We start from the raw sequence: 17,488 nt of genomic DNA on the forward strand, positions 1-17,488 counted from the left end.
AATAGAAGTATGAAATGGAATGAAGATATATTTAAAAAGATCTTGACATCTAAAATGCTTAACAAGAAAAAAAATACTGAATTTTGGAAGTACAGCTACTAATTAAGAATAATCATCAGGTCCTGGTTAGAAAACTTCTGAGTATTTTTTAAGGCCAATGAGTGGTTTGTTTTCATATACTTGCCTTCTCAATAAACTGCATCTTGGGGCGCCTGGGTGGCTCAGTCGTTAAGCGGCTGCCTTCAGCTCAGGTCCTGATCCCAGGACCCTGGGATTGAGCCCCACATCGGGCTCCCTGCTCCGCGGGGAAGCCTGCTTCTCCCTCTCCTACTCCCCCTGCTTGTGTTCCCTCTCTCGCTATGTCTCTGTCAAATAAATAAATAAAATCTTAAAAATAAATAAATAAATAAATAAATAATAAATAAACTGCATCTTGAGCTCCTATCCACAAAATATAATTAGATATTATAAACAAAAAGGCATAGGAATATTTTAACCATTCTGCAAGAGGAAAATAATTTAGCCACTTAATGTGGTTTGGGCATGCTCTGCTTTTTTTTTTTTTTTTTTTTTTTTTCCTCTTGTGTTGCAGGCAGGTGGCTAGTAGGGCCTGTAATTCTGATTTCTGCTTTAAAGCCAAAAAGGAAGTCAAACATGGGGTCCTCTCATTCATAAGCAAACAAAGGAACACATGACTGCTACTAATTTTGCCAGCCTAAATTGTTTTACCTTGGTTAATTTGATTGAAAAATTCAAAAGAATTAAATTATTGTATTTTGAGGGAGCCAAAGGTAAATGAGGTATGACAATTATAAGATTATTTTAAAGACCTTTAATATACTCTGAAACATCAGTCAGGAAGAAGTTGCTATTGAATATTTATCCAAGTCACTTTGTGAAGATTATGATCTCCTAAATCCATGTTGATTATGCAAATTGGCCAGTAACATTTACTAAGCTAATATTTAGTAAGATTTTTCTCTAATCACATGATTAAGCAATAACTATGCTTATGATACTAACATTTAGTAATTAACCTCATGGTAAATCAGACATTTGAAATGCCCATGTGCTTATTACTATAAAAACAATCACTTGATCCATATTATCACCTGGGGAATTTAACTGAACCTTCCACTTTAGAAAGGAAGTATAAAATCAGGGAGGATGAAAAACTAATACTTTAAAACTTTGCGTAACTGTATCATAATTTCCAGAATTTAAATTTTATTTTAAAAGAGGAAACCACTTAACTATAAACGTATGTTGCAAAATACAATCTAAAAGTATGAAAAAGAATTTGTACTCTATCTCAAATCTCAATGTTCTAACCTTACTCCACTGGATAGCTATTTATTATATTCCATCACTGAAGTCATTACAGTTAATCACAAATAATCTCTTGTGTTTGGGTCAGTAATTCTGGAATAATTATTGGGAATGTGTCTAGGTTTCTTCTGTAACTAATCCAAGACCTATAGACCAATTCCAAACACACATTTTCTTGAAGACAACAAGATAAATACACGTCTTGACCAAATTTGAGAGTTAAAACTGATCTTTCTTAGCCTTTAGATCCAGGATTTGCTAGCAATTCCAGACCTAAAATCTTCAGTAATAGAACTCCACTTCTGATTAACGGTGGTGGTGATTCAGTACTATCCTCTTAGCCTGAATGCAGAACAGGGTGGAGTGTTGGAATAAAGGATTGAAAAACCAACTTATCTAACAACCATAGTCCAACCAGATATATATTTCAACCAGATATTTTGCTAACTAGTTCCTATGTTTTATGTATATTTTGTGTTCCTATTCTTTCTTCCCCATACTAGAATGCAAGCTCCTTGAAGGCTGAGTTTTTTGTTATTTTTTCTATTCACTGCTGACTAACTAGCATCTAGAATGGTGTCTGGTACACAGTAGATGCTCAAGAAATATTCATCAAAAGAAAGAATAAATGAATAAAGTTAGTAATAATGTTAAAATAATATTAACAATAATAATAAAGAGAATAAATTTCACAAATGAAATATGATCATAATTTTTACCCTGGCAAAGTCATATTTCCAACATATAATGAAGAGAAATTCCAAAGAGGAGAACTGACAATTTTGTTTTTAACTTTCAAAGACATCATTTTGAAAAAGTGTGGATTCTGAAGATTTATTTGCATAAGTGAGAGTTACTTGAAGATTTGTGTCATAATTCCCAACCCTTAAAAGTATACAGTGTTCATGTGAAATGGGTTTACTTAGAATGTTCAAATTTCTGTAGAGTGAAAAGTAATCATATCTTATAATGGTAGGAGACAGAAGTGCATCTAAATGTAGTTAAATGTTTGATATATAAAATGGAATAACTTCTATAAAAAGTAACATTGATTTCCTTTATAAGGCAAAAATATCATCCATCACCACACAGTTATATCATATATTATATAACGATTTTATCTAAAATGTAGACCAATTTAGAATACTGGTTTTGGTATCACTTTAAATTGGTAGTGTGTGAAACACAGATTTTTAAATTGTCAGAATGCACCATTTACCATTTAACAGTTTAAAAACATTCAACATTTTTGCATACATAACTGTTTTATGAGGTAATTGCCAATGTTGGAAAAAGCCTTAGGATTATGTATAGCAACAATTCATTATTAAGTATATTATATAGCTAATCCAATATTAAAAGATATTTTGTTTTCTTTCAAGAATTTAAGTATGCTACACAATTAAGTAAACATTATTTTTAATAGCACAGTACTAAATGTATATGTTACACAATATACAAACCAAATTAAAGAATAAAATGTACATTCAGAAAATCCGTTCTTCGTTTGAAATCAAATTATGTATACAAGATGTGTTTTTCACAATTAGATTATCCTGCCATTAAATTGCTTGCGATATATTTAAAAATTAGATGTTTACAATATAAACACAGGTCTAATGTATATTTTATTAATATTCCTTAATAAAACATTTCTCAATATAACAAAAATAAAATGAAATGGTTTACATATATAAGCATGCTTCTATAAATCATAACTATATGTCATCTTTGGAACTATGATAATGGAAAATGACATATGTTACACATATAAATTGGCAAATTTATTTAACAGTAATCCTTACAATATTAAATTTGGACTATATTATGTATTATAATGAAAATAATGTTTTTGAAGGCTTTCTTATTTCAACAATATATCTTCAAGAGACTAAGCATAATTCATATAAAGCCATTTATAAATGTGTCATTTAGAAAGTGTAACAAATGAAAACTCATTTCATAATTGAATTTTAATCTATGACCAAATTTTTAGCCTTACAGATTTTTGAAACAATTTTGTGCCACTCTGCTTTGTAATTATTGTTTAATTCGTCACAGAACTGAAGAACAGAATATGTTGCTAGAGATATGAGTGGATGGCCCAATATGTACACAGCTACATAAGTACATGTTAAAGATAATTACATATTCAAAGAAGTGGCTTTTAGATATTTATGTTTGGCATGTTATTTTATATACAAAATATATTCTGTTCCATTAATTTTAGTATTTCAAGTGAAACATTTGAATGAAAGTTTAACAAAATAATTCTAAGTGAATAATTTTGTGGCATTACGATATATAATGAAGAAAAATGCAATAAACATTTAACATGAAAACATGCAAAAGGAAAAATATACAAAATAACATCAAAATAAAATCTAAATACAACTAATGCAACAACTCTATTTGAGCCATTATTTAGATATTCTATAAATTTTAACATATGTAATCTAATGTATATGTTGTAGTTCTTCTTCTATTTACTATTACTTGGGTGAAACTTAAAGAAACATGTAAATAAGTGAGTTAACTTTTGAAAACTAATTGCAGCATATGGGAATGAGGTAAAACAAAGCCATTGCTTTGTTACATGCTATAATTTTTAGGAAGCATATTCTGGTTGGGTACATAACTTAGGTATTTTGCACGTTAAACATTATTAATTCCAGTATGCTAAAATCTATATAGCTTCACATTTTTCAGTACAAATTAATGGATGTGTTTGTACTTTGAATATCAACTTAGAGAAGAGATGGATAAACTGAAATAGAAAGTAGCTTTTAAAGTGTAAAAGAAATATAAATAATCTACTTTGATTAACTGTTACCTAGTATAAAATTGAGTCTCTGACTAGGAGAATTTTAAGTGAAACAATTCTGAAAAAAAAAAAATAGTTTGTAATTTAGTTTTAAGGAACAGGTCTATATTAGTCTTATAGTTTTTATTTTAGATTAAAATGTTATATTTATGTTGAAACTACATAAGATTATGATATATAAGATGCACCTCTGAGGAAAAAAAAAAAATTCTACCAATTCAACTATGACATGACAATGCAAAAACCCTGCCTACTGCATTCAGATTTCTGAAATGTTAAAATGTGAAAAGATATTGATCTTCACAGAGTTCAAAAGAAATCAGTAATTCAAGTAACAGATTTTCTATGATCACAAATTAATTTAATTAGGTGTGTACTAATTTAAAAAAAGAACTGAAATGTTAAATATAAATAGTCTTTCTGAATTGAATATGTATTTATGTTTCTATTTATATCATATATTTCTATTCAAATTTCTGAGCATTAAATAGGGAAGTTAATATTAAATTTTGCAAATGGATTTGTTATTATCAGGTACAAGAGATCAGCCTGATTTAATATGCAAAGTGAGTGAATAAATATTTGCAATCTAAGCTGAAACTAATGATAGCAAGATTTAATGACACATCTACTAAATTCGCACTTACTGTGAGTAAATAATCAATTATAAAACAAATATTCAACAAGATATTTACTAATGCCAAGTTGTTTACATGCGAGATAAAAATCCCATATTCTGAATTATTTGAAATGTTGATAAATCCACATGCCAAGCAACCATAAATACCTTTATCTAAATGAAATACAGAAAGTATCAAAAGTTTTAGAAAGTATATGGAGAGTACTGTATAGGGCAAACATGACAAAAACCATATATAAAAATATATATATGATAAATATATATTTATAACATATATATTATAAATGTCTGAATGTTATACTAAATATCATCACAGTTTTGTTATAAAAATGTGAGAGAATAGACATCTCATTTCTTAGTACTAAAAATAAAGAGCCTGCTAGGGAAAACTTTTAGAGAGTTGTAAGAGTCTTGAAAATATTCTCTCTCTTAAAGGACCATTTCTTGTTTCACCTAGTTGATTAAAATAAAGTTGCAGAATCAAGCTTTCTCATCATGTATTCCTTATCAAACACTTTGGAAGTCTCGACTATTTATACTGGTGGATCCTAGGGGTCATTTTTTAATGTGCCCAACCACAAACACACACACCACTTGTAGGAATAAATATCCACAAAATACAAACTGAAGTCTTTAGCGTAACGAAGCATAATGTTCTTCCATAAAGGTCACAATACTGACAATAAAACTTAAAGATCTGGGTTTCAAAATAAAACTGATGTCACCCTTTTCACATTTCATGAGAATATGAGAAAGGGACAGATTGCACCTCCACGTCTTTCTAAAACCATCTCCTAGAATCTTGCATTTTTAGGATTCTCCTGCAGCAGCAGCTCTTATCTCTCAACTAAAATACAAGTATTTCTCATTCAACAAACAAAATGTAACTTAACACACCCTTGTTTAATTTCCTTCCACACCAAATCTTGTGGAATAGCTGCCAGGTACCTTGGAAGATATAAAATTGCTATTAAGAAAAATGAATACCAGTATATTTTATTCCAAAGTGTTGCATCAGGAATTCCTTCACTTTCAGGGTCTTGCTGTCTCTGATAATTGATATGTATCAGTAACTTTTTGAAAGTAGGAAGCATGTCTCAAATGGATGCAACCCCACTTCCCCTTGCATGTTTAATGAGTATGAGAGAAGAATGAATAGGGCTAAACGTACTACTTATTTCTAAAAAAGAAATAAATCTTTTACTTTATGTCAATGACTATTTATTGAGTGTTAAGTGTAATTTTAAGGATATCAATATAAGAAATAGAACCTGTCCAGATAAAAACCCTCCATTATAATATAACTGTAATTGATATGGCATATGATAGAAGAGAAGGAAAAGAGAGGAAGAAACATCCAAGAATATATAAATCACTCCTTCATTTGTGTTTTCTCAAATGGGGGTAGCATTGCCCTTCCCTTCTATTCTCCAGCACTCTTTTCACCCCTCAGAAAATATCTTATAGTGGTGATATTTGGCATTGTGAAGGAGAAAGGAAAGAAGTAAGGGAAAAGAACTGGTGAAGTTACCCTTTCTATCCATCATGGTTAAAAGGAAAAATAAGAGGCTTTATTCTGACCCCATCCATCAAGTCCCTGAGTCCTTCTCACCTTGACTATTTGACTGTATCTATGTTTACCCTCTATTTCTTCTACAATGGCCTCTAGTTTGTGGAAGGCGGATGTTCTTCATTTTTCATTAATTTTAAGTGTTTCTCTTTTTCTAAAGCCTGAAGTACAAAGTTTACATAACACTGGTTTTGTGTATGTGGTATGATTTGAAAGGAACCAAGGACATATCCTTACCCCAACATTTTTTTTCTGTGTACCCAATGGTACTGAAAGATGCTCTTTGGGATTAGGTATTGTCCTCTTAAGATTTTCCCCTTAAAACCACACAAATAACTTTATGGTTGAGAGAATACCCATCCTAGACTAAATGCTTAACTATTCATTTGAATTAGTTTAAAGTCTTCTCCTCAAAATAAGTAATACGGACACTTTGACAAATATGTTCTTGAGGAGTATGAAGCCTGCAATAGATCAGTGAATGCTCCTGGTTGAGGCATTTACCATAAATTGATACCTGGTCCCATGTGACTGTTATATGATTGTAAGACATGGGTTCATTACTAACAAGTGGGGTGTAAGGGAGGTGTGGGTGGGTAGGAAAGGGCTGACATAATGAAGGAAAGACTATTACAGTGTTGTTCATTGAAAGGTTGCTGAGCAACTGGTGAGTATCTGCATAAATATGTTAAAGTAGAGCAGCCTAATAAGAAACTGAAGCCAAGAAAGGTTTTATTTTCCTGCATCATACACTCTGTAAGCCACTTTTTATTCTATAGCAGCTAATTAATTAGTAGCAGAAGTGATTTGCTTGAAAATAAATGCCAATCTTTGCTGAGAAACGTAGCACACTGGAGGAAAAAAAAGAAAACAACCTTCAGAAATAGTAAGTACCTGTAGAGTTTATCTTCAAAGGCTATCATTAATCAGAAAGGCACATATGTTACACATTATATATTGGGGTATTATGTATAATTATCTGTTAAGATATTTAAAATATATATTACCATATTGAGAGGTAAATTTTTATATTCCTTCATGTAATTACTCTGCCAAGTTCCTGTTTTTAATTTTTTCACCAAGAATACATTTTATTTCAAGACACTATGCAAACACTATCTTTTACTATCATCAATAAAATAAAGGCATGAATATTATAATAAGGATGGCTGAAATTTACATTTATACTTGGCTTCAAATATGTTTGGGGTCTTTAGTTTATTTATGGAAACAGATGTGTTAAAATTGAGAGATAAAATGTGGACATCTGACTGAGGAGGATCTCAAAAATCATCTATTCTAACATTGTGACATCTGGCCAACTCTCTTCGACACTTTCTAACCACGGAGGAGAAAGTTTGATCCTCTGGGTGATACATATCAGAAGGTTAATTAGAGCTTCCCTCAATCAAATCTTCCCTGGGAAAGAGACACATAAATTTGTATTTTAAATACAAAGGAATCCCATCTTTTTTAGAGCAGAAGTTACTTGGAAAAATGGGAAAAATTAGAGCAAAATATGAACAAAGATATTCAGCAAGGGACTTGTGCTTTTACATTTTTTGTAGATGTTGGAAAAATAAACTTTATCTCATAATTATTCTAGAGAAAGCAAATATTATTTACTTAATGAATCTTTTTTTTAGAAACCTGGATTTTTTATTTTATTATTTTATTTTTTATAAAGATTTCTTTTATTTATTTGACAGAGACAGAGAAATGGAGAGCACAGGCAGGGGGAGTGGCAGGCAGAGGGAGAGGCAGGCTCCCTGCCGAGGAAGAAGCTCAACGTGGGGCTCGATCCCAGGACCCCGGGACCATGACCCGAGCCGAAGGCAGCTGCTTAACCAACTGAGCCACCCAGGCGACCCTACTTAATGAATTTTTCTATTCTTCATCATTTCTACACTGAAGAAAGAAAGTGAGGATTTTTCCTTTTCTATGTTGCAGTTGTATTTCAAATATCTGACTTTAAAACTGAGACAGTCCATCTTCCTCTTTTGTATTTCACAAACATGAATTAAATAACTACTGTGCCTTAAGCACAAATATATCCCCCCAACACACAAACACCCACACACTTTCTCTCTCTCTCACGTATCCCCATCCCTGTCTTACAAGTAAACGGTCATGAATTTAAAAAATCAGAGCCATTGTAATATGTTCAATGAAAGATACATAGAGAACTATGAAAATACACCTGGAAAGCCCTTAGCTATCCTTCCAAAATAGGACAGACTTTCTAGTGGAAAAGACATTGGAATTGAGTCTAAAGGATGAGCAGATTTCATCCAGTGCATGAGGAATCAACGAACCTAGTCAGAGGTAACAGCTTAGAAAAAAAAGGTGTGGTAGGGGAAAATGCAAGACATACTCAGACAATTGCAAATTATTTGGTATGGCAGGAATGAAGAGAGAGTGGTAGCAGATTTGGTAGACAGAGACCAATGCTTGAAGAGCCAAAAAATTTTGACTGGAAAAGGACGCTTGAAAAGATAAGGCATCAATGAGAATATTAAGCAAGATTGTCACTTTAGGATTGTAAGGATTGTAATTGCTGTCATGTGGACAAGATGTTAGAACTATATGGACAAAAGGCAGGGCAAATATTTACCTGACTCCACCATATGGCTATATAAGGTACTATATAAGTACCTTAACATAGGGTTGTTAGATTTAGTAAATAAAAACATAGGACACTCACTTGAATTTGAATGTCAGATAAACATTTTTTTTTTTTTCTGTAAGTATATCCTATGCAACACTTGGGACAGATTTATAATAAAAACTTTCCACTGTTTATCTAAAATTCAAATTCAACCAAGAATCCTGGATATTATCTGGAAACCTACTTTGAAAGCAATTCAGTCTTACAAACTCTGAAAATTTTCTGCATACCACACAAGTAAAAACTATTAACAAATATTGATTCATTTAATATAATATGCTTTGATCGATCCTATGAAAACTTATGGGATGCAGAGAGTAGGCATGATGACATCACAAGAACATCTAGAGAAAATTCATACAAGCATCTTTTTATAAGATGAAAACTAAAAGAAGAGAAGGCAAGTTGAATGAGGTGTGCTAAGATCTTTCATTCCATTTGTATTTAAATTCTATATTCTATATTCTATATTCTTTTTAGTATTAAAAATAGCTAATAGCTAAAAATAGCTATTTCTTCATTATAAACTATATATTCTATACTTGAAGAAGAAAATAATATTAAGAATTAAATCTATAGATGACTCATACAAAACATTGCCAGTTCTCTTATTGATTCAATCCAAAGAAACCTGAATTGAAGATATTTCCAGCAAGAACTTAATGGACTTTGAATTGTATCCAAGCACTAGAAATGGCAATGAATACTGAATAAATATATCATCCTCAAATTATCAAGTTGGCCTTTTTGACCTGTCTTTTCCCATCCTTGTTTTTTTTTAGATGATAGAAAATATAAAATGACAGACGAAAATTCAGTTATCTCTCTCTGTCCCATATATATATACACACACACACACACACACACACATATATGAATGTATATATAATGTATATATATATGAATATATATATGTTCTGATATATAGAGACTTATAAGCTCTCTATACATAGAGAGAGAGTATATATATAGGATATATATATATATATATATATATATTCCTATAAAACTATATATGTATACCTATTATGTATATCTAATTCTATAGAGAGATGCACATACCCACTATACACACTATACACATACATATCTATATCCTCTGAATTCTGAAATAGCTTCCTGGAGTAAAGATGTTCTATTTGATCAAGATCACATACATTTTAATTGGCAGACTTTCTGATGAAAAAGATTAATTAAAGCAAAGGAAGGTTTCTTACCCATTAAAGTGGTTTTAAATATCTAAAAATTTTGTATCTAACCAGATGAGTTTGGCATATTGTAATTGCAAAGGTGATAATATGAGTATCCAAATGTTTTTCTGAAGTATATTCTTAATTTTTATAAATTTTATAAGGTGATAGAAACTTGCTCTTCTCACTTGTGGGATGGTATCTTTGTATCTCCCCAAATTTCTGAACAGAGTTGATTAAGACACTACAAACATATTTGGCATTCCAATATGTTTACTTTAAGTGACTAGATAACAGAACTATTTAAACAAACATGTTATAAAGAGCAACACCATTTACTGAGTACTAATTATGTTTTAGACACAGTCATAATTAGTTTATTTCATCTTCAAAAGTACCTGTAAGCTGGGAATATTAAAACTCAAAGCAGCTTCAAACATAAACTGACTCACTTTGCTAGTAAGCGGGAAGCTGGGATTTGGACCTAAATTGTGCAATCCCAAAACCACAATCCTACATCCTGCAAAATCGATACACCTCTATTTATCTTCCTCAATACAATACAGCATGGAAACACTTGTGTCTGAATCAACTTGTAAGTTATTTATTTATGCTTGGTTTTCATTGTATTTCTTCCCCATCACTTGCTTCTCCAACACATGTCTGTTTCTAGGTCCTTCTTGCAATTCCCTTGCCTCAGGGGAGGATGGTTCTGTAGGGCTAAAAGGGAAATTTGCTCTAAGATCTCTCCATATCTTTCATTTCCTAACAGTTTAGGCCTCTTCAGGGGATTACATCAAGTGACAGGAGAGGGGAGATGACTGGGGTAGAGGCTAGAGGGCCAAGGAGAGGCAATAAAGATGACATAACACTGCCCCCCCTCCCCCCCTGCACTGCAGGAAAGTGTAAGGGTCCTGGAACCTGGACTCTCACCTTTGGCTAAAATCTTATCTTGGGCTTGTTACACTTTGCTCTCAAGGGAACTGTGGGCTTAAACAACGACTGGGTGCCTTTCTCCCCTTGTCCATACACTGCAAAGGCCCTTTTGATTCTTGTGCAACACAAGGGAAGAAGAAGATGCCATTGTTTCTTCCACCCTCCCTCCAAAGGACCTGAACAGAATTTTCCTCCTTTTATGCACAACGGCAGCTCTCAAACGCATTTGAATTCAAAAAAACAAAGTAACATTCCTTGCCAGTTCAAGTCTGTGGATAAATTTCATACCTCTTTCACTTGCAAATACAACCAAAATGCACACCACACCCTAATAGCCTGTCTTGTCATTGTTTTTCATTTCAGCTTGATACATGATGCCCCTGTGTTCTATTTCCTCCTTTAATTATTACAGTTTTTCCCTCATAAAACCATTCTTAGTAACCTAATTTTACTTATCTTTAAAAATTATCTGCTGCTTAATAGCTAAAAGACTCACATTATCATCCCTGAGGCTTCATACCATGTTGCTAAACTGGATCATTTTTTTTTAAGCATGAACAAAGTTTCTGTAAATTTCTGGGTCTAACTCTTAACTACCAGGACTTCTCCAACCTTCAGAATATTTCATGGAAGGTCTACTTTCTTTTTTTCTCAGTCCCACATAAATCATATTATTCAAGAAGAGTAGATACTTTCCTATAAGGACTTGCCCTAAAGACCCAGGAATCAATTAGTTTTCAGCAACTATTCCATGCTGATTCAAAGTCCTATTAATCATAGCCTGTAACAATTACCAATCATTTACTTCTGGTAAGTTCCATGATAAACATTTTACATTTAATCTTTGTAACAATCATAGGTGGTAGCTTATAATTCATACAGTCAAGGGTAAATACCTTGATTAAGGGCATTTATTCATATATTCAACTCATGTATTTATTCAACAAGAATTTATTGAGTCCTATTCCATGCCAGGCACTGAATGATCCAGAGGTCAGTAGCAGACAGTATGTTTCCTAAGAGAGATTACATTCAAGTGAAGGAGCCAAGGAATGTACTGATTAATATAATAGCTGGTGGTGAAACACAAAGTGACATTTGAGCTAAAAACCTTAGAAAATGAAAAAGTGAAACATAAAAATAAAATACCTGGGGCGCCTGGGTGGCTCAGTTGGTTGGGCGACTGCCTTCGGCTCAGGTCATGATCCTGGAGTCCCTGGATCGAGTCCCGCATCGGGCTCCCTGCTTGGCAAGGAGCCTGCTTCTGCCTCTGACCCTCCCCCCTCTCATGTGCTCTCTCTCTCTCATTCTCTCTGTCTCAAAAAAATAAATAAAATCTTTAAAAAATAAAAATAAAAAATAAAAAAAATAAAAAATAAAATACCTGATTGATCTGGCACTTTTATTCAGTCAGATTCCTTGGCTTGCATTGTTAATCTTGGTGATATACTGTTTCCTATTCAGTTATGATTTAGGCATTTCACTTTATTTCTCTATAACTATGTTCCATGTCTCTAGTGCTCCATATTTCTATGAAATAATATGTATTTTTATTCAAGATAATATATTTTGATAATAAAATTTAAATATGTGAATTCCACATGTCATGAATAAATATTAATAGCATCATTATTTTTGTTTTACTCAAATACACATATTATTATATTTTTTAAAGATTTTATTTATTTATTTGACAGAGAGAGACACAGTGAGAGAGGGAACACAAGCAAGGGGGAGTGGGAGAGGGAGAAGCAGGCTTCCCGCAGAGGAGAGAGCCCGATATGGGACTCGATCCCAGGACCCTGAGACAATGACCTGAGCCGAAGGCAGTTGCTTAACAACTGAGCCACCCAGGCGCCCCACATATATATTAGATGTCTACTCTACTAGTCACTGTTACATGATAGGATACAATGGTGAGTTAGAGAGATGGTGTAAGTCGAGAAACAAGAAAAAACTAAAAAAATATGATGACACTATGTTACTGTGTTAGATTAATGTGGCCACAAATTCTTTGCAACTCTTTCTATCAAGAGGTAGAGTCTGTTTCCTCACCTCTTGGATACAGGCTATCTTCATGACTTGCTATGACCAACAGAATATAGCAGAAGTGATACTGTGTGAGTTCTAGAGTCTCAGTTCCAAAAGGCCTTGTAGTTTCCACCTTTGCTCTCTTGGGATAGTTCCCTGAGACTGCTGTGTAAGGAAATATGTCTAGCATATTAGAAGATAAAGGGCACAAGCAGGGGAACTGAAGGGCCCAAGCTGACAGTACTGAGTGAGGCCATATTGGGCCTTGCATCCCAGTCAACTCTCCAGCTTAATGCAGCTACCTATGCAAGCCAAGAGGCAGCCTGACAACCAATAAAATTATGAAAAGTCATAAAGAATTATTGTTTTAAACCTGTAAGACTTGAGGGAGCTTTTTCAAGCCATGGTTAACTGATACAATAAGTGAAATGCAGACTTGTATAGGAATATATAATAGAAACACAAATCTGGTCTTGGAAGTGACTTAATGAAAAGAAGCTTCCTGAAGGAAATGTGTTAGATTCAAATAAGAAAGATGAATAGGTGAAAAGAGAGGAAAGAGATATAGTCCAGTAGAGTGTGCTACATGTATAAAGGTCAGGAGGCATGACAGATTTTGTTAGTTTCTAGGAATAAAGATCATTTAATATGTGTAAATCACAGACTGCAAGCAGAGAACCCAAGAATTTAAGCTGAAAATAGGGAGCGGAGCAAGATGGCAGAGGAGTAGGAGACCTGGATTTCGTCTCCTCTCAGGAATTCAGCTGGATAGGGATCAAACCATTCTGAACACCTACAAACTCAACAGGAGATCGAAGAAAAGAAGAGCAACAACTCTCTCATCAGAAAAGTGACCACTTTCTGGAAGGTAGGACGTGCGGAGAAGTGAATCCGAGGTGATATTCGGGAGGATAGACGGCGGGGGAGGGGCCTCCGTCAGCAGCTTCTGGCAAGTGATAGAGCCGCGGAGCACAAAATCGGAACTTTTAAAAGTCTGCTCCGCCGAGGGACGTCACTCTGGTGGCTAAGCGGGGGGTGGAACCCTCTGGGACAGTGTGGTCTCAGGACCCTTGGGGTCACAGAAAGACCGGGGGTGCCTGAGCGTGGCAGAGCTCCCAGGTAACAGAGCAGGGAAGCCGGCTGCAGAGACGGAGCCCAGGCGCGGGCTCTCAGCTCGGGGTGGCCATAAACTGTGATCCACAGCACAATCGGGCCCCTGCTCCTCCAGCAGGGACCCAACAAGAGGCAGATCCGGGGAGACTCACCTTCCTCCCCTGGGAGGAGCGGCGCGGGAGCGCACTGCAGGGATCTGCTGGGTTTGGAGACTCCACACAGGGTTGGGTGACAGAGATAGAAACGCGCGGTCACAGGCCGGGTGAGCACAGAGTGCAGCCGGAGACCGGGGAGACGGGAGTGACTGACTGCTTTTCTCTGGGGGCTCACTGAGGAGCGGGGCCCCGAGTTCTCGGCTCTTCCGGGGCAGAGATTGGGAGGCTGCCATTTTCACTCTCCGCCTCCAAAGCTCTACAGAAAGCTCGCAGGGAACAAAAGCCCCGGAGAGCAACCCGAGCAGATTACTTAGCCGGGAGGGGGCAAGGGCGGGGCAATTCCGCCTCCGGCAGAGACATTTGGAAACCACGGCAACAGGCCCCTCCCTATAAGATCAGCGAGAACAGCCAGCCAAGACCAAGTTTACCGATCAATGAGGATGGCAGAACTCCAGCGCTAGGGGACTATTGCACATAGAATTCACGGCTTTTTTACCATGATCCTTTAGTCTTTTAAAGTTAATTTTTTTTAACTGTCTTTTTTTTCTTTTTTTTTTTGAATTTTTCTTTTTCCCTTTTTCAACCAACATCTTATCAATCCCTTTTTTTAAAAAAAAACATTTTTATTTTTCATTTTTAGAGTCATATTCTATCCCTTCATAGTAGTTACCTGTACTTTGGCTTATATATATAAGTTGTTCTCTCTTTAAAATTTTGAGATAGTTTCTTCTAACAGATCAAAATATACCCTAAATCTCTAGTGTATGGTTCTTTTCTACTCCTCTGCCTGATCACATTCTCTCCCTTTTTTTTTTTTCTTTTTTCTTTTTTAAATCCTCTTCTTTCTTTTTTCAAACAACTTCTTATCAATTCCTTTTATAAATTTTTTTATAATTTCCATCTTTACAGTCCTATTCCATCCCTTCATCATATCAACCCTTATTTTTGTACACATAGAAGTTTTTCCTTCTTTAAAATTTTGGGAGGCATTTTCTTCTAACAGACCAAAATACACCCAAAATCTAGTGTGCAGCACTATTCTATATACCAGCCTGATCATATTGGATCACATTCTGGTTTTTTGTTGTTGTAGTTTTGTTTTGTTCTGTTTTTGTTTGTTTTTTTTTTTTTTTAAAGATTTTATTTATTTATTTGACAGAGAAAGACACAGCGAGAGAGGGAACACAAGCAGGGGGAGTGGGAAAGGGAGAAGCAGACTCCCCGCCGAGCAGGGAGCCCGATGCGGGACTCGATCCCGGGACTCCAGGATCATGACCTGAGCCGAAGGCAGTCGCTTAACCAACTGAGCCACCCAGGCGCCCCTGTTTTTGTTTGTTTTTATCTTTATCTTTTTTTTTTTCTATTTTTTCTCTCTTTCCCTTTCTTTTCTCACTGATCAGGTCTTTTCTGATTTGTTTAGAGTATATTTTCTGGGGACGTTGTTACTCTGCTAGCATTTTGTTCTCTCATTAATCTATTCTCCTCTGCACAAAATGACAAGACGGAAAAAATCACCTCAACAAAAAGAACAAGAGGTAGTACCGACTGCCAGGGACCTACTCAATACGGACATTACTATGATGTCAGATCTAGAGTTCAGAATCATCACTTTAAAGATACTAGCTGGGCTTGAGAAAAGCATGGAAGTTATTAGAGAAACCCTTTCTGGAGAAGTAAAAGAACTAAAATCTAACCAAGTAGAAATCAAAAAGGCTATTAATGAGGTGCAATCAAATATGGGGGGGCACTAACTGCTAGGATAAATGAGGCAAAAGAGAGAATCAGTGATATAGAAGACCAAATGATGGAAAATAAAGAAGCTGAGAAAAAGAGAGATAAACAACTACTGGAAAACGAGGCCAGAATTCGTGAGATAAGCGATACCATAAGATGAAACAACATTAGAATAACTGGGATCCCAGAAGGAGAAGAAAGAGAGAGAGGGGCAGAGGTATAATGGAGCAAATTATAGCAGAGAACTTCCCTAATTTGGGGAAGGAAACAGACGTCAAAATCCAGGAAGCACAGAGAACCCCTCTCAAAATCAACAAAAATAGGTCAACACCCCGACATCTAATAGTAAAACTTACGAGTCTCATAGACAAAGAGAAAATCCTGAAAGCAGCTCAGGAGAAGAGATATGTAACCTACAAGGGTAGAAACATTAGATTGGCAACAGACCTATCCACAGAGACCTGGCAGGCCAGAAAGGACTGGCAGGATATATTCAGAGCACTAAATGAGAAAAATATGCAGCCAAGAATACTATATCCAGCTAGGCTGTCATTGAAAATTGAAGGAGAGATAAAAAGCTTCCAGGACAAACAAAAACTAAAGGAATTTGCAAACACAAAACCAGTCCTACAAGAAATCTTGAAAGGGGTCCTCTAAGCAAAGAGAGAGCCTAAAAGCAACATAGACCAGAAAGGAACAGAGACAATATACGGTAACAGTCACCTTACACGCAATACAATGGCACTAAGTTTCTATCTTTCAATAGTTACCCTGAATGTAAATGGGCTAAATGCCCCAATCAAAAGACACAGGCTATCAGATTGGATTAAAAAACAAGACCCATCGATATGCTGTCTGCAAGAGACTCATTTTAGAACCAAAGACACCCCCAGATTGAAAGTGAGGGGGTGAAAAACCATTTACCATGCCAATGGACACCAAAAGAAAGCTGGGGTGGCAATCCTTATATCAGACAAATTAGATTTTAAACCAAAGACTGTACTAAGAGATGAGGAATGACACTATATCCTACTTAAAGGGTATATCCAACAAGAAGATCTAACAATTGTAAATATCTATGCCCCTAACATGGGAGCAGCCAATTATATAAGGCAATTAATAACAAAAGCAAAGAAACACATCAATAACAATACAATAATAGTGGGGGACTTTAACACCCCCCTCACTGAAATGGACAGATCGTCTAAGCAAAAGATCAACAAGGAAATAAAGACTTTAAATGACACACTGGACCAAATGGACTTCACAGACATATTCAGAACATTCCATCCCAAAGC

At 34.9% G+C, this 17,488-nt stretch overlaps 1 protein-coding gene across 3 annotated transcripts in view; it reads right to left on the reverse strand.

The window, feature by feature from the left end:
* Positions 1–17,488, reverse strand: part of CSMD3 (CUB and Sushi multiple domains 3) — a 1,201,062-nt gene that overhangs the window by 715,215 nt on the left and 468,359 nt on the right. The window lies entirely within an intron of this gene.

The sequence above is a fragment of the Mirounga leonina genome, unplaced genomic scaffold, assembly GCF_011800145.1.
Source record: "Mirounga leonina isolate KUSES-001 unplaced genomic scaffold, KU_Mleo_1.0 Mir_165, whole genome shotgun sequence".
Classification (NCBI taxonomy): Eukaryota; Metazoa; Chordata; class Mammalia; order Carnivora; family Phocidae; genus Mirounga; species Mirounga leonina.